General features: G+C 35.5%; 1 long non-coding RNA gene across 2 annotated transcripts; it reads right to left on the bottom strand.

The window, feature by feature from the left end:
- Nucleotides 1-3,764: 3,764 nt before the first annotated feature.
- LOC145514607 (uncharacterized) lies at nt 3,765-26,235 on the bottom strand. Of its 2 annotated transcripts, XR_014060269.1 has the most exons (11): nt 25,392-26,235; nt 23,416-23,468; nt 22,843-22,906; nt 22,629-22,738; nt 22,151-22,207; nt 12,345-12,534; nt 10,174-10,237; nt 8,974-8,994; nt 8,873-8,896; nt 7,706-7,821; nt 3,765-4,037 (listed from the first exon to the last, which is right to left on the bottom strand). It is a non-coding gene; the product is annotated as an uncharacterized LOC145514607 (long non-coding RNA). The 2 variants fall into 2 exon arrangements; XR_014060268.1 differs by lacking the exons at nt 8,873-8,896; nt 8,974-8,994 and having other exon boundaries at nt 10,128-10,237; nt 25,392-26,215.
- Between the last annotated feature and the right edge of the window lie 1,130 nt (nt 26,236-27,365).

Consider the following 27,365-nt stretch of genomic DNA (forward strand, 5'->3'; position numbering starts at 1 on the left):
ACTGAATATAAAAGATTAGGAAACTTGAAAATATCCAAAATAAAACTATAAAAAGTCACGGGGAAAAAAATAAGAATGAAAAGAAACGGTGCTTCAGTGAGCTGTTTCAATGAGGATCTCAAAAGGAACCGATACGTTTTGTGTAGTACATATACAATATATAATTGTGCTGAAGGTGAGGAAGGGAAGGAAGAAAAAATATTTTAATAAATCAGTGAACAAATAATGTCCAAATGTTAGGAAACCTGCAACTCATAGATCAAGAGCACAACAAATTATGACTGCAAAGCATCAAAAGGACCACATCAAAGACATTATAAACAAATGATTTCCTAGACATTTCTTTCTTTTGGCTGCAGTATGTGAATTATGGGATTTTAGTTCGGTGACAGGTATGGAACCTGACCTCAAACGCAGCCTCAGTAGTGAAAGCATGGACCCTGGACCTCCAGGGAATTCCTCTAGTAGTCTTAAAGAGAAAGTATCTGGAGAAAAAAGTGCATTTGTTATACAGGGCCACAAGTACTTGAATGATAACTCATTTTTCAAAATAAGCCAGAAAAGGGTGGTGGAATATTTTAAATACTGAAAAGAAAATATCTTTCAAACAAATTCTATGAGTGAAAATATAATTCTAAAAGGGAGACAAAAAAATCTTTTTTTCAGATCACAAACCTGAGCAAATTTATGATCATTATGCTTGCCTTAGAAGTAACATTTAATGAAAGTCACTCAGGCAGAAGTAAAGTAATAACACATGGGAATCTTTAGCTCTTTAATAGAAGAACACTGAAAATGGTAAATATGGGGATGAATAGGAAATACCTCAATTATCTGTTTGAAAACTCTTAAAAAGGTAAAATTTAAAAAATAAAAGGAATAATATATATGGTGTATGTTTTAATAAAAGTAGAGTTAAAGTATATGACAACATCACCACAAACCATTGGAGGAGGAGAACTGAAAGCTAACATCTAAGATTCCTTATTAATATGGCTGTTAAAAAAAGAAAATAAATGTGATTGAGACTGTAGAAAAGGGAGCTCTGGGGTATTGTAGATATATACGTTGGTGCAACCCCTAAGGAAGACATTACGGTATTACCTCAAATAATTAAAAATAAGCTAACATCTGATTCAATAATCCCATTTCTGAGTAATTATCTGAAAGGATTTAAATCAAGGTGTCCAAGTTAGATGTGCCCTTTCATGTTCTTCACGTCATTGTTTACAATAGCCAAGACATAGAAACAATTTGAATGTGGATTGGCACGTGAATGGAGAGAGTAAATGTATTACGCACATGAAATAGACATTATCATATTTAGCAGTAAATATGTCTATTTTAATAACATCTATAAAAATAGGTATTATTATATTTTAAATTAAAAAGGGTTTCCCTGGTAGCTCAGCTGGTAAACAATCTGTTTGCAATGCAGGAGACCTGGGTTCAATCCCTGGGTTGGAAGGATCCCTTGGGGGGCATCACAACCCACTCAAGTATTCTTGCCTGGAGAATCCCCATGGACAGAGGAGCCTGGCGAGCTATAGTCCATGGGTTCACAAAGAGTTGGGCACGACTTAGCCACTAAGAACAGCAGCGCTGAAAAAGAGACAATTAGCCATTTGACACATTATGGATAGACCTAAAGGATACTGTGCTAACTGAAATAAGTCAGACACATAAAGACTAATATTGTACAATCTCATTTATTGGTAAAATTTAAAATCATCACACTTAAAGAAGCATGAGTAGAACTGTGGCTGTGTTTTCCAGGGACAGAAGGTACAAAGTTTTAGCCGGGAATGATAAATAGATTCTGAAGACCTACTATATAGCTTAGTGTCTATAGATAGCAGTACTGTATGTTTCATCTAAATTCATATATAGGCATCCCAGGTAACTCGGTGGTAAAGAATTCTCTTGCAAGTGCATGAGATGCAGGAGACACAGGAGATGCAGGTTTGAGACCTGGGTTGAGAAGAAACCCTGAAGGAGGGCATGTCAACTCTCTTCAATATTCTTGCTTGGAAAATCCCATGGACATAGCCTGGTGGGTTACAGTCCATGGTGTTGCAAAGAGTAGGACACGACGAAGCAACCACATAAATTTATGTATATAATTTAAATATATATTAATGTTAGAGGTAGAACTTACCAGCTATATTTTGGCCATACATAAAAAGTGCAGATCAGTGGAAACAAACTCAAGGATTTTCTTATGCATTGAATCTGAACAACTACACAGTGAAATGAACTGAAATGGGGGAGGAGCACAACAAAAAGTTCTGTATTGGAGTTGTTAATTTTCAGGCATCTTTCACACAGTAGAGTGAGTAAGTGGAGAGTGAAAAGGCAGTTAAGCAGGGAGCACACACACAAATAACTCAGTATCTACTTCCTTCCCTCACTCTGATTCTTTCATCAGCATCTGAGCCGGAGGACTCTCCTTTTGTATTCTGCGAATGTCTTTGATCCAACACTAGGCCTCTATGCTGTGTGCAAACCTCTGGAAATTGAAGATTGTCCGTTAGTTTGGCTGATCTTCTCAGGAAGTGTAACCTTGTTTCCATGTACTTTAGTGCCTGAAACTTACTATCACCTAAAATTATGGCACAGCTTAATTTGTAGAGTTTTAGCTGCTAATATTTACAAGCTATACATCACTGACATTTTCTTCCAAGCTGCATGCTAAAATGAGTATTTCACAAATAGATGCACAGATAGAACACAAACTTATGGTGAGGGAAAAGGAAGGGGGGTGAAAATCAGAAAGTTGGGATTAACATAGATACACTACTATATGTAACAGACAAACAATAAGGATTTACTCTATAGCACAGGGAATGCTACTCAATGTTTTATAATAAGCTGTTTGGAAAAAGAATCTGAAAAAGAATTAATAAAGAATGAATATATGATTATATACATATTCATTCAATATGTATGCATAATACTGAATCACTGTGCTGTACACCTGAAACTAACTGGACATTGTAAATCAATTATACTTCAATAAAAGAAGGAATCAGTTTCTTCGATAAGTACAATTAAAGTGAAAGGCAAGATATTGATTTCTATTTCAATGACTTCATGCCAACATCATGGATTGAAATATTTTTAGTACAGAATATTTCAAAATCAAAATAACACTGCAAGAAGATCACACCAGTCAGTTGTAAAGGAAATCAGTCCTGAATATTCATTGGAAGGACTGATGCTGAAGCTGAAACTCCAACCCTTTGGCCACCTGATGTGAAGAACTGACTCATTGAAAAAGACCCTGATGTTGGGAAAGACTGAAGGCGAGAGGAGAAGGGGACAACAGAGGATGAGATTGTTGGATAGCATCACTAACTCAATGGACATGAGTTTGAACAAGCTCTGGGAGTTGGTGATGGAAAGGGAGGCCTGGCGTGCTGTAGTTCATGGGATCACAAAGAGTCGGCCACGACTGAGTAACTGAACTGAACTGGGCACTTAACCAAACATGAAAGTTGTTGTCATAAGACAGAAACCCAGCAGTAGAAGTTGAATTTGTGAAAACAGATACATAGATTGAAGTTATACATCCACAAACTAAGAAATGCCAAGGGTGGATGATAAATGTCAGAATTAGAAAAACCACAAAGACAATTATACTCTGCATCCATCAGAACTCTGTCAAATAAACTGTGAAGACATAAATTATTGTAAATTTAGCCACCAACTTTGTTACTTTGTTATTACAGTCCAAGGAAATAAATAAAATGGGATATCCAGGATTTGCTTGATAGATCAATTTATTACTGTTTTTTTTTTTAATTTTTGAAATACTTTAACATAGAGAAGAAAGTAGAACACAATCAATTAGTTCAGAGAATATCACTACTACTGTTTAGAAATATTAATATGATCTCAGGAGTGTGTTTTGCATGTAACACTACTTGATTGTATCTTCTTTTTTGTTTTCTTTCTTTGAAAGCCATAATGTGGACACAGCAGGAGGGCAGGAAGAACCTTCCTGAGTACAAAGCAAATATCTCTTCTCAGCAAGCCTGTAGATAAAGAGAAAACATTCTTTTTATTAACTTTGAACTGCAGATGAAATCATGGCTAATAACATTATTCTTATTTGTTTTCAAATTATATCATATACATTCCTTTGTGTCTGACCAAGTGTTCACAACTGCCCATTTGTTATCACTGCTCTGTGTCCTCCATGTATTAGTCAGACTTCTCTCCTCCCCTGGTGCCCTGACCTCTGCTTGCTCTTAGGCCTGGACAAGCACTAAAAAGTGGAATGTGCTCCCTTAACAGTTTATGCTGAGATTCGGCTGACCACAGTAGACACTTTTTTCTGTCAAACTCTACTAGACATTTCACCCTTCTAGACCAACTTCCCTTTAAAGTCTCTGCTGGTCTCTGCTTAATCTTTTTTTATCCTATAAAGGGAAAACGTTTCTGGTTGCTTTTGAAATCCTTGCAGAGTTTTGTGATTTGTGCATTCTCTATATAGCAGTGGTTTATTCTGAATGAAGTCTCTCCTTATATAATTTTGGATTTGTCTTGATTTGACTTGATCAATGATTCTTGACCCAAAATTGTGCCTATGTAAATTCATTTCTATATAAAAGATTTAGTAAAATCATTCCAAAATGGTTCTATAATTGGAATCTAAATTAAATCACTGCTGTCACTACCACTCTTTCTTAGTTCAAGCTCTTATTTCTCACAATTATTTTGATAGTTTCCCAATGAACTTTATTTTCTGTCTATACTCCCTCTCAACTTACCAAACTCCCCATATATAATATGCCTACATAAACCATCCATTATTATCACTCCTTTATCACATGGTATTTTAGCTGATGATTATTTCTATTTATGGCCATATCAAACCAGATCTTCGCTGGATGAAGCACAAGCTGGAATCAAGATTGCCAGGAGAAATATCAATAACCTCAGATATGCAAGTGACACCACACTTAGGGCAGAAAGTGAAGAAGAACTAAAGAGCTTCTTGATGAAAGTGAAAGAGGAGAGTGAAAAAGTTGGCTTAAAGCTCAACATTCAGAAAACAGAGATCATAGCATCCGGGCCCATCACTTCATGGCAAATAGATGGAGAAACAGTGGAAACACTGGCAAACTTTATTTTTTGGGGCTTCAAAATCACTGCAGATCATGACTACAGCCATGAAATTAAAAGATGCTTACTTCTTGGAAGAAAAGTTATGACCAACCTAGACAGCATATTGAAGAGCAGAGACATTACTTTGCCAACAAAGGTCCATCTAGTCAAGGCTATGGTTTTTCCAGTAGTCATGTATGGATGCGAGAGTTGGACTATAAAGAAAGCTGAGCGCCAAAGAATTGATGCTTTTGAACTGTAGTGTTGGAGAAGACTCTTGAGAGTCCCTTGGACTATAAGGAGATCGAACCAGTCCATCCCAAAGGAAATCAGTCCTGAATGTTCATTGGAAGGACTGATGTTGAAGCTGAAACTCCAATACTTTGGCCACCTGATGCAAAGAGCTGACTTATTTGTAAAGACCCTGATGCTGGTAAAGATTGAAGACAGGAGGAGAAGGGGATGTCAGAGAATGAGATGGTTGGATGGCATCACCAACTCAATGGGCGTGATTTTGAGTAAACTCCAGGAGTTGGTCACGGACAGGGAAGCCTAGCGTGCTGCAATCCATGGGGTCGCAAAGAGTCAGACATGACTGAGCGACTGGACTGAAGCTGTCTAGTGCAGGGACTCCGGCTTAATGTTTTTTATATCCTCAGTGGCTATCTCAGTGAATGCCTATGGGTAGTCTAATAATATCTGTTGAATGAATGAATGCAAATCTCATTTGGATCCTTTCCTAAAACAGTAACAAAGGAACAGTATTTTCAATTGTTCTCATCCAAAAGTTAAAAGAGCTCCTATATTTCCATGTCTTCAAGTCTCATTTTCACTTTCATTTTTCCTGATACTTCGTGGCTTTAAGAAATATCAAACGACTATTGATAAATTCGCAGAATGATTTCTATCATCTTTTATTCCCTGCACTTCTCACATAAGAAAAACTATGTCAGTTTGAATTTTAGTCCACTTGGACTTTCAATGGGAATGCTATTCTTGTTCAAACTGAACATAGCCAAAGTATCTCCTTTAGCATCTCCTACATTAACAGACCAAACATATTTATAAAGCAAAATTCCCTGGAGGAAATAGCAACAACCAAGAAACAGACAAATAACATTAGCATCATGTGTCTTTACTGAAAGTCATATTTCCTGAGAACATTTATTTGCTAATCAAATCCTGACCACTTTCTTCCGTTTCGTTTTTTCTCCTTCCCTGGCTTGGTCATCCATTCAATGCATCATGAAATCTGGTTGCCATTTCTTAAGGCTTCTTTATTATATTTCTTTCAAGTCTTTCTTTTCCCAACCAATTTCAGTCCCTTGCCCCTCCGCTTATAAACAGAGTCCATATTTTATCCATGTTTTTTCTGTCAAATGATATTTTTGTTAATATTATATCTTTCCTTGATCAAAAACCTTCAGTGATTGCTTTATACCTGGGATGACAAGTTCGGATTCTTTGTTTTGTTATTAATGGCACTAGGAAATTCAATTTGAATATATTCTTCATGCATATAAATTAATTGAAAATGTTTTGGAACTATTTCAGCTATGATCTGTAGAACAATATTCTTCCATCTCCACAAATATTGCTTTACCGTGTAGTGAAATATCTAATATATTTTGGAAATATTAGTGTCGTTTTTAGATAAAAATGACTTTCTAATAGTAAATTGCAATTATTTCAGTATCTATTTTTTTTTAAGGTAGTTTTTAGAACAGTGGTTCCTATTCTAATTACTCTACAGAATCTCCAAGGTACTATTTCTCAGACTTTTTTGAATTATGAGTTATATAGGGATCTTTTTAAAACGCAGATCCTAGTTTACTGTGGGGATATGACTCTAGAATGAATTGCTAATAAGCTCGCTCAAGTCTGGTGCCTTTGCAGTTGTTCCAAAGTTTACATTTAGAAGGAAACGTTTTAAACAGTATGTTGATGCAGATTTAGTGGCAGAGCAACCTGTAGTCACAGTTACATAAAATTTTGTTCAAGGAATTTTGCGTATCATCTTTTAAAAGGCTCACTGGTTCTATAAGATAATTATTACTATGATACTATTGAGTCTGATGAAAAAGTGAAGTTTAGAAAAGACTAAGGATATTTCATACGATTTTGGGGACCAGGATACAAACCCACGTGTCCCCATACCCAGTGCTCAGTCTCTGAACCACAGGACAGATGTTTTCTTTGGAAGCATTTGGATAAATAATTGGGCTTCCCTGGTGGCTCAGATGGTAAAAAACCCACCGGCAATGCAAGAAACCTGGGTTGGATCCCTGGGTAGGGAAGATCCCCTGGAGGAGGGAAAAGCAACCCACTCCAGTATTCTTTCCTAGAGAATCCCCATGGACAGGGAGCCTGGCGGGCCACGGACAGAAGAATCAATGGGGTTGCAAAGAGTCGGATACGACTGAGTGACTAAGAACAGCACAGATAAATAAGTACAGTTTAAGAGAGCTATACCAGGCTGCACTTCTTAAACTGCGGCTGCTTTTGTTTTTAAGACTTGCTCTTGACTTGTCTTGTTTTAATTGTCACCCTTCATAATTCTGGAGAATATGAAACGTCACTAGACTTGTCTTACCTTTGTGTTCATGTCCTGTGATTACTGAGCAGCTAAAACGCGACTGGATTTGGATATGGATATGGATATGGATAATCAGGAATATATTCGTCTACCCGGGTTGGGTAATACTTTCCCTGCATACATCAAAGGGAGGAGAAAATTGCATAGAGTTAAGATAATGTAGGGCAAATAATTAATAATAATATCTATTAACAACTTACATCATAAATGTGGTAGGTCCTTCTATATCATCTGTTGGATTATTTTTCAAACTTTTAGTTAGAGTTTTACTTTTTGTATAAGAAAAATATTTTAAAAATAGTAAAATAATATAGGATTTTTTTCTGTTTGTTGATGATTCTGTTGTTTTATCATACCCAGAGCCACTGATGATGGCTGACCTCTCAAAAGTGATTTAAAATCTTGTTTTATGATATTAGCTGTAACCTGATTTGGTCACCCTTCTAGGGAGTAGGCATTTACTAATTCCAAATTACTGGAATTGTTGCTGATCACCGCTGTATTATAATAAGCTTACTGCCTCTTAAAGCCCCTAATTCTGTAATATTCACTTCTGTTAATCCAAATATCCTTCATCCAAACTTCTGAACCTTTTTATTTGATGTCATCTTAAGATCATCTACTTGTTAAGTTAGTATACATTTTTGAGACCTATCACATTGATAAGACATGTCCAAAAAGTGTGAGAAATCAGGGATACATTTCATGGAGCAAAATGTTAAATGAATAAAATGATCTCTCTCACCATGGTCAATTTAAACTTACCTTGTGACTATCACCCACTATAAGAATAAGAAATTGGAAAGCTACCATTACAGCCTCAATGCTCCACTAAGTGTATATTATGCTCAAAAGAATATGATTCTTTAGGCAAAGTCAATTATTCATCAGACAAACATATCTGAGTTTTAAGAAAGTGATTGGCTACATCAGGTTGGCATTATGAGTTATCTAAATGTTACTAAAATTAAGGAGTTCAGGGCTTTCCTCAGTGTATTATCAAGAAATGAATGTATAAATAAATAAATAACAAACACGTAAACAAGTACTGCAGTCATTCACTGTATAAATATATTTCAGAGATGAATGTGGGTCTTTCTTTTAGAATTAATACTAGGGAATAAATATGTTTGTGCTATATCATTTTCTCAGGGGAATACTTACAGTTCTATATCTAAACCGCTGACCCTGGTAAAATAAAGAAGAAATTAAAATTTTGATACATGTTTAATTATCATCTTTTCCAGTGAATGAAAGTGCCTTACCTCTTCAGATGAATCAGCTTTCTGGGAAAAAAAGAAAAGAATAAAGTAGTTGGCACATTTATTTTTAAACTTTTAATTTGTTATGGGATAAAGTAGTCAACACATTTTAATTTTACAATTCTAGTGCAAAAATGCATTTAGCTGCCATAATTAAACAAAATGGAGGCAAAGTCTTAGATAACTGATAGAGGCAACCTGTATTTTTTTTTGCTGTTTTGGTTGTTGTTTACACTTTGGTTGTTGTTTACTTACATCTTTAAAATGAGTGAATAATAGTTTGTTGCCATGTTAATTTGTTACATTCAAATAATTCACTGTGGTTTGAATTCCTTTTGGGTGTGAAATTGAGAAAAATCTATTACTTTGAATAGGACAGTGAATTTGAATAGTTCATTTTTGGTTTTGCTCAAGAAAATCATTTTTTATGTGGATATGTTTAAGTAACTCAAAAGCCACTAATATTCAAACATTAGTATGCTGACAGAGTCTGATATTATATTTTTCTCTGTTCTTCTAAAAGTTTTATTTTTCCGCAACTATCATTTTATAGAAAATAACATGATTTACAGTGATATCATAACCAATTTGTTTTTGAAACCCCTACTAGAGTTTGTTCAATATCTTGTGGTATTGTTACTTCTTGTGTAATTTCTCAGTAACTGGACATAATGAATATGAAGTGAAAGGGACAATTAGTTTTAACAGGAGTAACAAATTTAAGGAAAATAGAAAAAGCAGGAAGATAATGGTAGAAGGAAGAAGAGAAGGTAGAGGAGAGGGAGGAAGTGGAAAGCAATTTAGAGAAGTGAAGTTTTACCTAATGACACGTGGGAGTAAATGACAGTACAAGCTGAGAATTCATGGCATTTTTCAGAGCTACAGCTTTTAATATTTAAGTGCCTTTTACCAGCTCTCAGTCCCATATTATGGGATCTTTAAAAAATTTTATTTTTACATTATACTAATTATACTTTAGGTCTGTGTGTGTTACGCACATGCTTGTCTTTTCAAGATATATTCTAAATCCTCATGAATTTATAAAGCTTAATTCAAGGAAAATGTTTCTATAAAACATTAAAAAATTTTTAAAGCCATGTTCAGGTAAATGCACATATAGGTCAGAACACAAGAAATAGGGAATACTTTTAGGATACTTCCTAAGAGCTTAAGTTCAAAATTTCCTGGTATATCAATACTTACAATCATGGCAACAAAGAGAGCCATAATAAAGGCAAAGATAAAGATCTTCATATCTGGTAGAGTCCTGTGAAAGCATATGTGAAAAATCAGTAACCCATCCACTGCTGCATTTAAAAATCAAATATTTATTGATCAAGCTATGCTCCACATTCTTGTGAAACTGAGTAGAAATGCAAAGACAATTGAATCATATTGCCTGACATCATGGAATGTAGACAGGTAGACATCTTGATAAGCAAAAAGTACTATGATGTTAAATACTAAAGCACTGTAGACACACAGCAAGTGAGCATCTTAGACCAGAGAATGGAGATATTGAAGAAAACAAAACGGTAAACCTGGACTTCCCCCATGGTTTAGAATCTGCCTGCCAGTTCAGGGGTAATGGACTTGACCCCTGGTCCAGGAGAATTCCACAAACTGCAGGGCAAATAAGCCCATTAGCCACAGCTACTGACCTTGTGCTCTAGATCCCATGCTCTGCAACAGGAGAAGCCACTTCAAAGAGAAGCAACTCCAGAACTAGAGAATGGACCCTGCTCCCCACAACTATAGAATGCTGGAGTGCAGCAAGGAAAACCCAGCACAGCCAAAAATTTTTTAAAAAGAAAAAAAAAAGGTAAGACTTGTGTTACATTATATGGGGTTAATGAGTAAGTAAATACAAGTCTTTGTGGCCTACAAAGAAAAAAAAATGAAAGAGAATGAGAATAAATAGTTCATCCTGTAACAAGGACAGAAAAAGGAGACAGGCTGGCCATTTAGACTTCTGTGAAATGATAGGGAACTTATTACATAATGATGTAATGGATCGTAAGTAAGGTGGAATTTAAGATGTATTGAGAAGGTAGAACGACAAGCTACAGGGATTGGTTCTGAATCACAATTAGTGAAAATGAGTCAGGTTTCTAGTTTGAAAACTATAGATGATGTAATCATGGTATTAGAAAATTAATGATGCTGGGAAGGGAAAAATCAAATAAAAATGTTTTAGGAAAAAATTCTAGTTATTTTGAAATTGAATTAATAAAGTGATTTAACCTTCAAATAACCTTATTGAACACAATTAATCTTAACTGGGAAACTTTAATACATTTTTGTAATTTTATCTTCAATGAACCCAGTACTGTTGCTGTTGAAAAGAATTAATGTAGATTATTTCTAAATTGCTAACATTAAGTTAAAAAAAATTCCTTATATAATATATATAATTCCTTATATATATATATGAATAATGAGTAAATTTTAAAATAATTTTTAGTCATCAGTTTGATAGAACATCACAGCAACATCTTTAAGGAAAGAAACTACTCAGGATAAAAAACTATAAATCTCTCATATATAGATTAGAATTTGTAACTGATGATATTTCTATTTTCCTGTGTTTGCTGATTGTGTCTCATTGATTTAAGCTCTGAATATCAGACAAACTATAAAAGTTATATATTTCTTGGTCAAGTTTTTCAATCATTTACTATTACACTAAATATTCGGTGAAGTTATGACACAAAAAAGATGCAGTTTTAGTGCTGTTTATCCTTGGATTTTATAGAATGCAGATAATTGAGAGAAATGACAGAAACTGATCTTGAGAGATGGATAGACAGAATAATTTAAGGATTTTAAGAAAAATGCTTCTTAAAATATACAATGATAAAGCTTGTGTAGGTTCAGAAAAAAAGAATATATGTTGATGTTGAAAAAAAAAATGGGAAGGTTGGAAATGATCTGTGATGGGAAAAAAGTAACCTTGAAAAAGACTACTTAAATGTAAAAGAATGCATATGTTTCCAAAAATAGAGTTGATGCTATTTGATACTTTTTCTGTAAAACAAGCTACACTGTAGGCTAAAGGTAAATGTCTTAACAAAAAGGAGATCAGATATTTAGTCAAGGAGAAATAGGCTTCTAAGATGGATCAGAGACGGAGAAGATGGAGCTCTTGCCTTCCATTTTCCACCTCAATCACCTTGCGCCGCGATTGCTGTCAGTTCAGAGGCACTGAATCCTGAAATCACTTTTAGATCCTGACAGAGGGTTATCGTTTCTTTAATATTATTTCTTTATGAGAAGCTATCAACAAATAACATACAATTAATAAAGTATTTCAACTCATTTTACTGAGCAAAAGAGTAGAATAAGACATCATATTAGATTATATATGAACGTACCTTTCACCCTAGATGAGACTCGGGAGTCAGAGAAGCCGAAATTCTGAAGCTTGAAGACAGGATGCCCTTCGCTGGAGAACTGGTGTATTTAAATACACTTGAAATTTTCCTTTTGTCATTCTAAATCATGTCAGTTGTCAAATCATATCATAGAACAGAAGATAATGCCCAAAACCTGTCTTCACAGATACTAAGAATAAAGTTAATAGGGTGACTTTACAATAGAAGATTGTGAAGCAGAAGGACCAGGAAACAAATGAATCCATCAAAAGTTAATCCTAGTATCAATCCTGGCCATATGAATAAAATAAAGGAAAAAATATGATAGAGAAAACCAAATTAGAAATAAGATTAAATGGTAAAAATATTTCTGTAAAACACTAACCACTCACATTATTTCAACAAATGCATTTTTGAGATGGAGCAAATCTATGCCAAACATACATCATCTAATGAAAAATTTAGATTTCTCTAAGATATGGTGCTATCATAATAAACTCAAGTCATTTATTTTAAATGTTTCCTACAAACTATTAAGTTGTTCTTTTATCTTATTATATTATATTCCAATCAAATGTTAAATATTTATTAGAAAAATTTGATAATCCTTTGTGTATTGCCTGATAAAGTGATGCTTTTTCTCAAAACCATGTGATCAGAGAAACTCAGTAGTATATATTTAATATAGTGACTAGATGCATATGTTCAGAATTAAATTTACTCCCTTGAATCTTTAGGGGATCATGTTTCTCAGTGGAAGTCATGAGTTGACATGATTACACTAGGTAGAAGAAAATACTTAGGTCTGCCTCAGTCCCTCTGGCAATTAATACAAAATTTACCTCTTTGCTATCTGTTGGCTAATTTAATATACTCAGAATGGGAAATCAGAAAATCATCTAAATTTTAAATAAATTTTATGTCCTATCTCACGATTACTCAGTGTATATTATAGGAGACCATCAGAATCAGCATCTTCAGAGATATTCTTGGAAATTCAACGTCATTAGCTCTCATCAGATATATTGAATCAGGATGCTGCAGGTGCACTAGGAATCCAATTTTCACACTGTCTCCAGGTTGTTCTTTTTGTACCATGAAGTTGAAAAATCCAGGTAAGTACACTGATAAACGGAGAAGGCAATGGCAACCCACTCCAGTACTCTTGCCTGGAAAATCCCATGGACGGAGGAGCCTGGTAGGCTGCAGTCCATGTGGTCACGAAGAGTCTGACACGACTGAATGACTGCACTTTCACTTTCATGCATTGGAGAAGGAAATGGCAACCCACTCCAGTGTTCTTGCCTGGAGAATCCCAGGGACGGCGGAGCCTGGTGGGCTGCCTTCTATGAGGTCGCACAGAGTTGGACACGACTGAAGCGACTTAGCAGCAACAGCAGCAGCATATTCATATTTAAAATTTACAATTACACTTAACACATCCATATTTTAGTCTAGGGCACCAATATGCAGACATTATTGCACTCATCATTATCTTCTTCAACATGATAGGAAGTGTGGGGATTAGATTAAAAGTAGAAAATTAGAATTGTGGACTCTAAACAAGGAGTAGATCTGTGTTATTATGGTTTCATCCTCTAGGAACAATGGGTCATTTTGGAAAATTGACAGATCAGAGGATGTCTTGATATTTCAAATTAAGACCAGAGATGTTTTGTCTACACTAACCAAGCAACGTACTGTTTGAAAATGTCAAGGTCATTCATTTTCAAAGGAAAAATCAATAAAGCGCTACTGCTGTATTACAGGTATGGCATTAAATTGATGACATTAGAAAGCAACCTGTGAATGAGTATTTGTAATGATATTATTGCTGGAATGTCCTTATCCGTCTTCTTCCTCTTTCCTAGTTTTTCTTCCTCCACCACCTCCTGCTCATCCTCCTTCATCTGTCCTTCATTGAAACTATGGTCTTCAGTTTATGAAAAATCTGTGACTTTATTAACTAAAAAATAACTTTATTATATTCCTATGTAAAGTACTTAAAGGAAACAATATTGCAAATGACAATGAAGAACAACATGTAACTGACTACCTGATAACAAAAAATCTCTGGGGCATTTGGGACGCAAAATGACAATCTCCTATTCCAGCCCTTAGGAGGTTAAATTATATTATGGACTGAATATTGTGCTTCCCAAATCATACTGAAGCTGTTAACCTTAACATGTTACATTACTAGGTGCCTCCTCTGGAAGGAAATTAGGTAAAATGTGGCTATAGAGCAGAGCACTCAGGATGGAATTAGAGGCCTTATAAGAAGAGACACTAGAGCTTCCCCTCTCTGCACAATGTAAAGATAATGTGAGAAGGCTAAAGTCTGCAAGCCAGGAAGAGGGTCTGCACCCAGATCTTGGGCTTCCTAGCCTCCAGATCTATGAGAAATGAATGTCTCCTGTTTAAGCAACTCAGTCTATGTCATTTTGTTATAGAAGCCTTAACTGAGCAAGATATTTGTAAAATAGAAAGTTTAAAGGCTAGGGGAGCTCTAAAGGGCCATAGAGTGAGTAGAATATGTAATTCTAAATTGGGGAGAAATGGTTCAGACTAGAGCTTAAGATTTAGGAATAATCCTTGAAGTACAAAATGGAGCAGGGCAAAGGCTAGCAGAATTTTGCGAAGAGAATGCGCTGGTAATAGCCAACACCCTCTTCCAACAAAAAAGAGGGGACTCTACACATGGACATCACCAGATCATCAATACTAAAATCAGATTGATTATATTCTTTGCAGCCAAAGATGGAGAAGCTCTACACAGTGAGAAGAAACAAGACTGGGAGCTGACTGTGGCTCAGATCATGAACACCTTATTGCAAAATTCAGACTTAAATTGAAGAAAGTATGGAAAAACACTAGGCCGTTCAGGTATGACCTAAATCAAATCCCTTATGATTACACAGTGGAAGAAACAAAGAGATTCAAGTGGTTAGATCTGATAGACAGAGTGCCTGATGAACTATGGACGGAGGTTTGTAACATCGCACAGGAGGCAGGGATTAAAACCATCCCCAAGAAAAAGAAATGCAAAAAGGCAAATTGATTGTTAGAAGTGGCCTTACAAATAGCTAAGAAAATAAGAGAAGTGAAAGGCAAAGGAGAAAAGGAGAGAAATACCCATCTGAATGCAAAGTTCCAAAAAATAGCAAGGAGAGATAAGAGAGCCTTACTAAGTGAACAATACAAAGAAATAGAGGAAAACAATAGAATGGCAAAGACTAGAGATCTCTATAAGAGCATTAGAGATATCAAGGGTGCATTTCATGCAAAGATGGGCACAATAAAGGGCAGAAATGGAATGGATCTAACAGAAGCAGAAGAGATTAAGAAGAGTGGCAAAAATACACAGAACTATACAAAAGAAATCTTAATGACCCAGATAACCAAGATGGTGTGAACACTCACCTAGAGCCAGATATCCTGGAGTGCAAAGTCAAGTGGGCTTTAGAAAGCATTACTATGTATAAAGTTAGTGGAGGTGATGAAATTCCAGCGGATCTATTCCAAATCCTAAAAGATAATGCTGTTAAAGTGCTGCAGTCAATATGCCAGGAAATGTGGAAAACTCAATAGTGTCCATAGGACTGGAAAAGATCAGTTTTTGTTCCAATCCCAAAGAAGGGAAATGCCAAAGAATGTTCTAACTATCATACAATTGCAGTCATTTCACATGATAGCAAAGTAATGCTAAAAATTCGAGAAATGCCAGATGTTCAAGTTGGATTTAGAAAAGGCAGAGGAACCAGAGTTCAAATCGTCACCATCTGTTAGATCATAGAAAATGCAAGAGAATTCCAGAAAAGCATCTACTTCTGCTTTATAGACTGTGTTAAAGCCTTTAGACTTTGTGAATCACAAAGACTATGTGGATCACAACAAACTGTGGAAAATTTTTAAAGAGATAGGAATACCAGCCCACCTTACTTGCCTCCTGCAAAACCTGTATGCAAGTCAAGAAGCAATAGTTAGAACCAGACATGGAACAATGGACTGCTTCCAAACTGGAAAAGGAGTACACCAAGGTTGTATACTATCACCCTGCTTATTCGACTTATATGCAGAGTACATCATGAGGAATGCTGGGTTGGATGAAGCACAAGCTGGAATCAAGATTGCCGGGAGAAATATCAATAACCTCAGATATGCAGATGACACCACCCTTATGGCAGAAAGTGAAGAGGAACTAAAGAGCTTCTGATGAAGGTGAAAGAGGACAGTGAAAAAACTGGAATAAAACTCAGCATTCAAAAGATTAAGATCATGGCATCTAGTCTCATCAATTCACAGAAAATAGATGGGGAAAACAATGGAAACAGTGACAGACTTTATTTTCCTGATCTCCAAAATTACTGCAGACGGTGACTCCAGACATGAAATTAAAAGACACCCACTCCTTGGAAGGAAAGCTATGACAAACCTAGACAGCGCATTAAAAAATAGAGATACTACTTTGCTGACAAAGGTCTGTATAGTTAAAGTTATGATTTTTCTGTAGTCATGTATGGATGTGAGATTTGGATCATAAAGAAGGTTGAGCACTGAAGAATTGATGCTGTTAAACTGTTGTGTTGGAGAAGACTTTTGAGTCTATCATAATGAGGGTCACCTGAGAGTTTGCTGGAAATGCAAATTCATAAGTCATACTAAAATTTGAAAAATAATATTATTACACTGTTTATCATGACTTTCTGACTTTGTGTTTTTATCTAAATGTCTAATTCTATGCTTCAAAAGTTTTATATATAAAGAACTTAACAAATGATAAGAGGAAATATAAACTTAAGACTTACAAATGCCTCTTAAGAAGAAAAGAAAGATCCATTTAAATTCTAATGAACGGTCCCATAAACATTTAATAATTTTTAAGGTATTAAATTTAAACCCAAAGTCTGAAATGCTTGGTTTTCTCTACTACTTCTGTTGGTTCTTTATTGTTTAAGAGACTCATTTACATGAAAGTCATAAGGTGCTCAGAAAAGTCAAGTAAAATTGTTTGTGGCAGAAGTTGGACTTCTGGCTTCAAATTTTAATTTGAGTTAGATGAATCACCTACTTTCTGAGTTCTTGCTTCTGCCTTGTTATAGCTGCAGTTTACCAGTAGCTGATGATTAAATGTTTAAGCTTCAAAACACTGCTTACATTGTATTAGATTTACATGCACAAACTTTTGCTTTTAAACAACAAGGAGCAATTAGTACATATGGATTTTAGAATCCAAATAATTTCGTCTAAAGTCATATTTCCTGTGTTATTCACAGACAGCTCTCTGCAGTGATATACATAAGAATCACCAGATTGAAGATACTTAAAAGAGTAGCCAATATTCAATTCATGAATCACTTGGTATTATTAGCACACAACATACGAAAGTCAAAGTAGGGAAAAAAATAAGAACCACAATGAATGATAGAAATAGTAAACAGGATATAAAATACTTATTGAAACTATATTTTAAATATTTAAGTAGAGGAAAGCATGAGAAAGCATGAGCATGCTTGAAAAATATTCTGTCTGAAATAAAAGCACAGTGAACAGAATTGTTAACAAGTTTAGAAAAAAAGATGACGTCGAAAGATTACCAAAGAAAAAAAGATTAGGAAGCTTTAAAATATAACAGTGAAATGACCCAAAATCACAGGGAGGAAAAATAAGAATGAAAATAAATACTATTTCAATGAACTGGTTCTACGAGAATCTTAATATGATACCTGTACACTTCATGTCATCCATATATAATAGATATATAATTGTGCTGAAGGTGAGGAAGAGAAAGAAGGCAACATCTGAATAAATCAATGGGCAAATAATATTCAAATATTAGGAAACTTGCAAATCATAACAAGAGCACAACAAATGATGACGGCAAGACCATGAAAAAAAAGACTATAAGCTCAGACACTAGACCTCCAGGGAATTCCCCTAGCAGTCTTAATAACAAAGTATCCAAAGGAAAGACTACATGTGATATACAGAGCAGCAAATTCATGAATGATAACTGATTTGATTTTGCAAAATAAGTCAGAAAAGGGTAGTGGAATATTTTAAGAACTGAAAAGAAAATATCTGTCAAATTCTACAAGGAGTGAAAATATAATTCTACAATGGAGACAAAATAACTTTTTCAGATCACAAGCCTGAGCAACTTTACTACCATTATGCTTGCTTTAGAAGTAACATTTAATGAAAGTTCTTTCAGGCAGAAGTAAACTGATGACACATGAACATCTCTAGCTCCTTAATGGAAGGACATTGAAAATGGTAAATATGGGGATGAATAGGAAATACCTCAATTCAGTTCAGTTCTGTCTCTCATTCATGTCCGACTCTTTGTGACCCCATGAACTGCAGCACGCCAGGCCTCCCTGTGCATCACCAACTCCTGGAGTCCACCCAAACGCATGTCCATTGAGTCAGTGATGTCATCCAACCATCTCATCCTCTGTGGTCCCCTTCTCCTCCTGCCCTCAATTTTTCCCAGCATCAGAGTCTTTTCAAATGAGTCAGCTCTTCGTATCAGGTGGCCAAAGTATTGGAGTTTTAGCTTTAACATCAGTCCTTCCAATGAACACTCAGGACTGATCTCCTTTAGGATGGACTGGTTGGATCTCCTTGCAGTCCAAGGGACTCTCAAGAGTCTTCTCCAACACCACAGTTGAAAAGCAATAATTCTTCGGTGCTCAGCTTTCTTTATAGTCCAACTCTTACATCCATACATGACCACTGGAAAAACCATAGCCTTGACTAGACAGACCTTTGTTGACAAAGTGATGTCTCTGCTTTTTAATATGCTGTCTAGGCTGGGCATAACTTTCCTTCCAAGGAGTAAGCGATGTTTAATTTCATGGCTGCAATCACCATCTGCAGTGATTTTGGAGCCCAGAAAAATAAATCAGCCACTGTTTCCACTGTTTCTCCATCTATTTGCCATGAAGTGATGGGACCGGATGCCATGATCTTAGTTTTCTGAATGCTGAGCTTTAAGCCAACTTTTTTCACTCTCCTCTTTCACTTTCATCAAGAGGGTCTTTAGTTCTTCTTCACTTTCTGCCATAAGGGTGGTGTCATCCGCCTATCTGAGGCTATTGATATTTCTCCCAGCAATCTTGAGTCCAGCTTGTGCTTCCTCTGGCCCAGCGTTTCTCTTGATGTACTCTGCATATAAGTTAAATAAGCAGGGTGACAGTATACAGCCTTGACGTACTCCTTTTCCTATTTGGAACCAGTCTGTTGTTCCATGTCCAGTTGTAACTGTTGCTTCCTGACCTGCATACACGTTTCTCAAGAGGCAGGTCAGGTGGTCTGGTATTCCCATCTCTTTCAGATTTTTCCACAGTTTATTGTGATCCACACAGTCAAAGGCTTTGGCATAGTCATGCTGCAGTTCAGGGGCTCGTAAAGAGTAGGACAGGACTTAGTGACTGAACAACAATTACCAGCTATTTCTTTCTGATAGATCAACTTCTCTTAAAAGTCTCCACTTGTCTTTGCTTATTTTGTTTTACTCGATCAAAAGAAGAGTTTTTTGCTTGCTTTTGAAATCCTTGCAGATTTCTGTGAATTGAGCATTCCGTGTATTGAAATGCTTTATTCTGATTCAAGTCTCTCCTAATCTAAGTTTGGGCTTCCCTGGTAGCTCAGGTGGTAAAGAATCCGCCTGCTATTCAGGAGACCCTGGTTTGATTCCTGGATTGGAAAGATCCGCTGGAGAAGGGATAGGCTACCCACTCCAGTGTTCTTGGAGCTGTTCAGAACAGCTACTGGCCTGAAGAATCCATGGACAGAGGAGCCTGGTGGGCTATAGTCCATGGGATTGTAAAGGGTCTGACATGAATGAGCAACTAATACTTTCACTTTATCCAAGTTTGGATTTGTATTTATTTGACATGATAAATGATTTTTGACCAAAAAACCATGCCTATTTAACGTCCTCTCTATATAAAAGATTTAGTAAAATAATTCTAAAATAGTTATATAATGACACTGTTGCTGCTGTCAGTACCACTCTTTCCTAGTTCAATCTCTTATTTCTCACAATTATTTTAATAGTGGTCCAATGGGCTTTATTTTCTGTCTATACTCCCTCTCACTTGACCTGGCCAAATTCTACCTTACATAATATGCCTACATAAGCCATCCAATCTTATCACTCCTTTATCACATGATAGTTTAGTTGACGATTAACTGTTTTTACAGCCATATTTAAAGCCATACACTAAGTTGTTTGGGCTTCCCTGGGGCTCAGGTGATAAAGAATCAGCCTGAAATGTGGGAGACCCAGGTTCGATCTCGAGTCAGAAAGATTCCCTGGAGAAGGAAAATTTTATGGACAGAGAAGCCTGGTGGGCTCCAGCCCATAGGTCACAAAGAGTTGCTCATGACTGAGCAACTAATGCCTTCACTTTCACTTTTTCACTAAGCTGTGTAGTGTAGAGACTCTGGCTTAATGTTTTTATATCCCCATTAGCTATCTCACGGCATGCGTATGTTTGGTCAAGAAATATCTGTTGAAAGAATGAATATAAGTTTCAGTTGGATCCTTCTTACCTAAAATAGTAACACTGTTCAACTGTTCTAAAATTTAAGAGAACTCCTATATTCTCATGGCTTCAGTCTCTATAATTAGAGAAACCGATTATAGTTGAAGCTAATATTATTTTTCCTGGTACTTCACAGATTTGAAAAATATTGAATGACTATTGATAAATTTGGAGAATGACTTTTATCATCTTTTTCTCCCCCTGCACTTCTCACATGAGAATCAAAGATTCAAGGTCGCATTTTAGCTCACTTGGACTTTCCGTGTAAACTATTCTCTTTCAGACTGAACACAGCCAACGTATCTCCTTTAGCATCTCCTACATAAACAGGCCAAACAAAATCATAAACCATTATTCCCTGGAAGAAACAACAACAATCGAGAAACAGATGTTAATGCTATATGTCTTTTCCAAAAGTCATAGTTCTTAGCACATTTATTTGCTAATCAAAGCCTGACAACTTTCCTCCATTTCTTTTTCCTCCTTCCGTGATTTGCTCATTCATTCAATCCATCACCAAACCTGATTGCCTTTTCTTAGGGCCTCTTTTTCAAATTTATTTCAAGTTTTTATCTTCCTGACAGATTTCAGTCCCCCTGACTCTCCACTTAAAAACAGACTCCATATTTCATCCATGTTTACCCCTGTCAAGTAATATTTTTAATATATCTTTCCTTGATGAAAAACCTTCAGTGATTACTTCATACCTCAGAAATCAAGTTCAGATTCTCTGTTCTGTTAAAGGCACCAGGAAATTCAATTTAAATAGATATTCTCCATGCATATAAAATAATTGAAAATGTTTTGCCATTCCAGTTTGCTTGTTAGAATAAACCAAGTGTAGAAATGAATGAAATGAACTGATTAAAATATTTCTTAGGTAGAAAATAGGTAGAAAATCATCTACCTTATTTCAACAAATGCATGCTTCAGATGGGTCAAGTCTATACCAAAAATGAAACCATCTTTCAAAATTTTATCATTGTCTAATATTGAGGATAACTGGCATAATAAAATTGGAGTTATCTATTTCAAATATGTGATCTCTAAATGATTAAACTATACTTATATCATTGATTTTAAGATATTTTGACTTAAAATACTCAAAAGTTTGCAAAAATTTGATAATTTTTATAATATTGTTGATAAAGCAACTCTTGTTTTTACAGTCAAATGACCATGGAGCTCACTACTCTATTTTTCATATAAAAACTGGATGAATTTTTTGAAATTTAATTTATTAATACTTACTTTGTATATTTAGAGTCTCATGATCCTCAGTGGAAGACATGTGTTACCATTATTTTTCTAAACAGAAGAAAAATATGTATCACTAACTTTTTAGGCAGATTTGTTTAAAAGTACATCTCTTTGCTATGGGTTGGATAATCAAATATACTAAAAACTGGATTTCATAAAAACTTCTATAATGTTTAAACTATACCGAGGTGGTGCAGTGATAAAGAATCTGCATGCTAATGCAAGAGATAAAAGAGATGGGGGTTTGACCCCCGGGTTGTGAAGATCCCTTGGAGTGGATCTTTCCCCTAGGAAATGGCAACCTAGTCCAGGATTCTTGCCTAGAAAATTCCATGGACAGAGGAACCTGGTGGACTACAGTCCATGGTATTGCAAAGAGTCTGACATGACAGAGCAACTGAGCACAGTCCTTTTTAACTCCAAGTGTGATATATAGGACCATCAGGATGAGCATCGCCTAAGAGCTTACCAGAAATACAAATTCACAGGCTTTGTTTCCAAACATGCTGAATCAGAATCTTGGACAAATAGAAGGAGTCTCACTTTAACAGTATTTCCAGTATTTGTGTACCATAAAGTCTAGGAAACCAAATAGTAGATTCATAAATCTAGGTCTTTAGGTTGGATACATAAATAGGACTTAAGATTTTATTTTGTTTCAGGTGTTTTAAGGAAATATTTACAGGTGAATCTTCTGTCCTTATTTTTGAACAGCCCCATTGGATGTTACTGCTGTTCTTGGGTAGTCTACAAAACAATATAAATGCTGCATTAAGAAATAATAATGTAATTCAAATTTAATTTATATATTTTTATTTTTTATTGATTTCAAGCATTAGAGATTTATAATTTTTCCACAAATGCAAAGCAAAAACAATCTTTATATATCCTCAAAAGAAAAGTATAGTGTTCACAAACTGTAAGAAGTCTTACTTTAAAAAAAACCTTACTTTATTCCTTTTGAAAATCTTGCCTGATTTTCTTCCTTCATTCTTTTCTTTTGTCCCTCTCCTTCCTTTACTCACTTAATTCCTTCCTTCCTCCATTCCCTCATTTATTGCTCACTGATTCATTGAATTTCCATTCATAGGCACTATTTTAACAGAACTATGGTCTTCATAATCTAGTGAACTAATGTGAACTAGATTTTCCAGAGGCCCTACAAAACAGCAACAGCAATAAACACAAACCATTACACTCAGAAAAGAGGCAGATGCTAATATATACATTTAAACCTATAATTAAACTTAACTCACCTGAATTTCAGATTGGGATGCCAAAATGTAGGCATTATTCCACCCATAATTTTCTGCTTCAACACAATAGGAAATTGAAGATTATGTATGACCGTGGGAAATAAGAATAGAAGACTCTAAATAAAGACTAGCCCTCTTATGTGATGTTAATCATTCAGTCATGTCTGACTCTGCCACTCCATGAACTGCAACCCTTCAGGCTTCTCTGTTCACGGGATTTTTCAGGCAAGAATACTGGAGTGGGTTGCTTTTCCCTTATCCAGGGGATCTTCCTGACCCAGGGATTGAAACTGGGTCTCCTGCATTGCAGGCAGATTCTTACCATCTGAGCCACCAGGGAAGCACTTAATCCTCCAGGAGCTGTAGGTAATTTTGGAAGACTGATGGACTGGATCATGTCCTGATATTTTACTATTAAGATAAACACATATTATGTGCTCTATAATCAACCAACACACTGCTTGAAAATGGAAGGGTATTTCATTTGAAAGGGAACAAGTCTATAAGAGATGGCTGCTGTATAACAAGTGTGACATTAAACTGGTGTCATAAGAATGCCACTTGTGAATGGCTTTTTATGGTGATATTATCATTAGATTTTCTTCTCTTTCTCTTGTTTTTCTTCTTCTTCATGTCTGAAATTGGATTTTCCAGCCACATCCATTCAGAAAAAGGAAGTAACAAATTGTATCTAAAATTTATAATTGTGTAAATGCACATATATTCTGCTTTTCAGAGAAGGTATTTACAGATTACTTTAATTACTTATAGCTAATGTTTATAGCATATATATGTAAATACTCATTTACATATGTGTTTTATATATATATATATATATATATATATATATATATATATATATATCACATCTGACTATACTGTTAGTGTATGCTATTACCCAAATGGGGCTTTCTTGGTGGCTCAAATGGTAAAGAATCTGCTTGCAATGCAGGAGACCTGGATTTGATCCCTGGGTTGGGAAGATTCTCTGGAGAAAGGAATGGCAACCCACTTCAGTACTCTTGCCTGGTGAATTCCAAGGACAGAGGAGCCTGGTGGGCTACAGTCCATGGGGTTGTACAGAGTCTGACATGACTGAGCAACTAACACTTTCACCATATTAGTACTTGAGTATCTAATATTTCTATTAAACTAGTAACTAAGCAATTAAAAATTATCTCACTTTTGCAATATATTACAAAAAAGATTTATCATTACATATCTAACGAAAAATAGTTGCTATTTTTAACGTATGTTGATGGGACATTATTAATTATTATAATTTTTCCTAGTTTAGTAAGCATTAGAATATTCTACAGTGTCTACAATGAGAATAAGTGGATCTAATTGAAATCTTGACTCATTTGAAGAATTCTGCTAGCAAAATAGTTTTCAACAAACTACAAGTGACTTCAAACATAATTTAAAAAAAATATCATTCAAAAAAATAGGACAATGCTATTCTTTCCCTCCAGATTTCTTCTTAATAGCCTTGTAAAGATTATAGGATTCTGCTTGACAATGTCCTACTGAAATTTCTAATTATCCTACAAGAAATGTGATGAAGATATGTTTCTAAGCAACCAACAAAAAGGCATATCTGGAAATCTGAAGTTATAAAAGGAAAACTGTCATCAGTAAAGGCAAAAATACAGTGAAGTCAGGAAATGAACCAATTAGAGATCTAGTTGGAAGTTTAAAAGACAAAGGGAGTAAAATCATCTATATCCACAGTAAGTAGATAAGTAGATTTGGAATTGAAATGAAAACTGCCCTTTTCCAGTTCTGTGGCCACTGCTGAGCTTTCCAAATTTGCTGACGTGTTGATTGCAGCACTTCAGCAGAATCATCTTTTAGGATTTGAAATAGCTGAGCAGGAATGTCATCACCACCACTAGATGTGTTCATAGTAATGCTTCCTAAGGCCCACTTGACTTCAGACTCCAGGATATCTGGCTCTAGGTGAGCAATCATACCATTGTTGTTATCCAGATTAAGACCCATTTTAATAGTTCTGTGCATTCTTGCCATCTCTTCTTAGTTTCTTCTGCTTCTGTTAGGTCTTTACTGTTTCTGTCCCTTATCATGTCCTTCCTTTTGTGAAATGTTCCCTTGTATCTCCAATTTTCTTGAGAGATCTCTAGTCTTTCCCATTCTATTGTTCTCCCTATTCCTTTGCATTGCTCATTTAAAAAGGCCTTCTTATCTCTCCTTGCTATTCTCTGGAACCCCACATTCAGTTGGATATATCCCTCTTTCTTTTTCCTTGTCTTTTGCCTCTCTTCTTTTCTCAGCTAGCCGTAAAGTCTCAGACAACTCCTTTTCCTTCTTGAATTTCCTTTTCTTTGGGATGCTTTTGGTCATTGCCTCCTGTATGATGTTATTAACTTCCATCCATAGTCCTTCACACACTCTGTGTACTAGATCTAATCCTTTGAATCTATTCATCATCTCCACTGTATAATTATAGGGCATTTGATTTAGGTCATACCTAAATGGCTTAGTGATTTTCCCTACTTTCTTCAATTTCAGACTGAATTTTGCAATAAGGAGCTCATGATCTGAGCCACAGTCAATTCCAAGCTTTGTTTTTGCTAACTGTAGAAAGCTTCTCCATCTTTGACTGCAAAGAACATGATCAATATGATTTCAGTTATTGACCATCTGGTGATATCCATGTTTAGAGTCGTCTCTTGGGTTGTTAGAAAAGGGTGTTTGCTATGACCAGGTGCTCTTTTGGCAAAACTCTATTATCCTTTGCTCTGCCTCTTTTTGTACTTCAAGGCCAAAGTTGCCTGTAATTTTGGATATCTGTTGACTTCCTACTTTTGCATTCTAAACCCCTATGATGAAAAGAACATCATTTTGGTGTTTGTTCTAGAAGGTGTTGTAGGTCTTCATAGAATCAGTCAGCTTCAGCTTCTTTGGCATCTGTGGTTGGATTACTGTGGCATAGGATTGGATTACTGTGATATTGAATGGTTTGGCTTGGAAATGAACTGCATCCTGCCATCTTTGAGATTGCACACAAGTACTACATTTTGGACTATTTGTTGACTATTTGAGCTACTCTGTTTCTTTTAAGGGATTCTTGCCCACAGTAGTAGATATAACAGTTATCTGAATTAAATTTGCCCATTGTCTATTTTAGTTCACTCATTCCTAAGATGTCGATGTCCACTCTTGCATCTCCTGCTTAACCACCTCTAATTTACCTTGATTCATTGACCTAACATTCCAGGTTCCTATGCAATATTTTTCTTACAAAATAAAAGTTTACTTTCATCACCAAACATGTCACAGCTGAGTGTCCTTTCTGCTTTGGCCCAGCTGCTTCATTCTTTCTGGAGCTATTAGTAATTGCCCTCTGCTTTTCTCAAGTAGCATATTGGACACCTTCCATTCTAGGGGGCTCATCTTTCAGCTTCATACCTTTTTACCTTTTCATATCGTTCATGGGGTTCTCATGGTAAAGAATACTGGAATCGTTTGCCATTCCCTCTTCCAGTGGGCCACCTTTTTTCAGAACTCTCCACTATGACCCATCCATCTTGGGTTGTCCTGCATAGCATGGCTCATAGCTCCATTGAGTTAAACTAGCCCTTTTGCACAGTAAGGCTGTGACCCATAAAGGGAATCTAGTAGGAAGTTTAAATAACAAATGGAGTCAAATTATCCAAATCCACAATAAGTTAAGGGATACAGAAAACAAAACAAGAAAAAAAATGTAAAATACAGTGTCAAAAACAAGAATGTGGGACAAGACTGAAAACACAATGTGGTTAAAATGCATTTGAACATAAGAGATCATCAACTTAGAAATCATGTATATATATACATACATATATATATATGCAAGTTGCTATCATGATAATGACAAATCAAAAATCTATAATATACTTACCATAAAAGGAAAAAGAATACAACAATAACACCAAAAATAGTCATTA

This window comes from Giraffa tippelskirchi, chromosome 1, assembly GCF_054371585.1.
Source record: "Giraffa tippelskirchi isolate mGirTip1 chromosome 1, T2T-mGirTip1v1.2.pri, whole genome shotgun sequence".
Classification (NCBI taxonomy): Eukaryota; Metazoa; Chordata; class Mammalia; order Artiodactyla; family Giraffidae; genus Giraffa; species Giraffa tippelskirchi.